Here is a 2,031-nt window from a genome sequence, read left to right as displayed (position 1 = left end):
GCAAAAGCAGCCCGGCCGGCGTGGCTCAGTGGTTGACGGTCGACCTATGAACCAGGAGGTCAGGGTTCGATTCCCGGTCAAGGGCACATGCCCGGGGTTGTGGGTTCGACCTCCAGTAGGGGGCATGCAGGAGGCGGCTGATCCATGATTCTCCCTCATCACTGATGCTTCTCTCTCTCTCTCCCTCCCTCTTCCTTCTTCTCTGAAATCAATTTTTTAAAATATATTTCTTTATTGATTTCAGAGAGGAAGGGAGAAGGAGAGAGAGAGAAACATCAATGATGAGAGAGACTCATTGATCGGCTGCCTCCTGCACGCCCCCTACTGGGGAACGAGCCCACAACCCGGGCATGTGCCCTTAGCCAGGAATCGAACCCGGGACCCTTCAGTCCGCCGGCCGACGCTCTATCCACTGAGCCAAGCCGGCTGGGGCTGAAATCAATTTTTTTGTAAAAATGTCACCATAGATTTCCAATGACAAAACCCAACAGCGTGTCCTCCCCTCTCATCATCTGTGACGGCGGTGATTGCGTGAAGACTGAGGGGCTGGCGTCGCCACCCCAAGTCCTGATGGGAGAGGCGGCCGTGGCCTTTGCAAATAATTGCCTGTGACACGCACGGCCGTCGCTTACGGACCGCACGCGAGCCTCATCCATCTGAGTAATGAGCGCGTATCGATTAGCCGTCGGAGGCCGCACGCTGAGCCTGGCCCGGCGGAAACACATATTTCTCCTGTTCTCCCGCACGTAAATAATTCACGTGGAAAAGAGGCCCTCCATTTATCTGGATTTCACGGGAAGAAAAGTGCTGAGTAAGCTCCTCGATCCGGTTTTGCCATTATAAGAAAACTAGAGGCCCGGCGCGCAAAATCATGGTCGAAGCCCCGCCCACCCGCCCTCATGGGGACCGGTTGTTTGGTCGTCATGGTCGTCACCAACACTGGCTTTTTATATATAGAGATTGTTTAAATCAAGAGCAATCGGCCCAGCTCGCGTGGCTCAGTGGTTGAGCATCAACCTAGGAACCAGGAGGTCACGGTTCGATTCCCCGTCAAGGGCACGTGCCCGGGTTGCAGGCTCGATCCCCAGTAGGGGGCGTGCAGGAGGCAGCCGATCCATGATTCTCTCTCCTCATGGATGTTTCTCTCTCTCTCTCCCTTCCTCTCTGAAATCAATAAAAGTATTTTTACAAAATAAGTAAACACCGGGAGCCATCGGATCTGCCGTGTTGCGATGCTGAGGCGGACACTTGGGTTTGAACGCCAGGGCTCCTGGAACTCTCCCAGTCAGATGCTGAACACAGCTCCAGGAAAACGAATTTCCGGGTTATACCGGAACGTCCGGATCCGAGGGGCGGGTCCTCTGAGCTGCACACACTCCCCGTGCAGCCAGCACCTGGCGGCCGAAACGTCGGAAGGAAGGAATGAGAGCTGGGTCCGTGTCTGTGTGTGTTTCTCGGTGTGACTGTAACTCGGGCATTGGGGCCTGGGTATCGGACAGTGGAATACCCAAGTGTCACCACTTCCCCGTGCGTTTATTTGTTTAATTATTTAAATTATTTATTCATCGATTTATTTACCAGAGGCCCGGTGCTCGAAATTCGTGCACCGGTAGGGTTGGTCGCTAGGCCTGGCCGGCGATCAGGGCCGATCTGTGGGGCGACCGGCGGGGCGATCGGAGGGGCCCCCGCTTGGCCGGCCTGGGGCCTGCGGGTTGGGGGCAGTTCCTGCGTTGAGCATCTGCCCCCTGGTGGTCAGTGTGCATGACAGCGACTGGTTGTTCCGCTGTTCAATTTGCATATTAGGGTATGATATAGGACTAGAGGCCCGGTGCACGAATTCGTGCACCAGTGGGGTCCCTCGGCCTGGCCCATGGGATCGGGCTGAAACCAGCTCTCCGACATCCCCCGAGGGGTCCCGGATGGCAAGAGGGTGCAGGCCAGGCCGAGGGACCCCACTGGTGCACGATCGGGGCTGGGCGAGGGATGCGAGAGGTTGGCCAGCCGGGGAGGGACCGCAGGGAGGGCTCCAGG

Source organism: Myotis lucifugus, unplaced genomic scaffold, assembly GCF_000147115.1.
Source record: "Myotis lucifugus unplaced genomic scaffold, Myoluc2.0 scaffold_1461, whole genome shotgun sequence".
Classification (NCBI taxonomy): domain Eukaryota; kingdom Metazoa; phylum Chordata; class Mammalia; order Chiroptera; family Vespertilionidae; genus Myotis; species Myotis lucifugus.
This window is presented reverse-complemented; position numbering follows the sequence as displayed.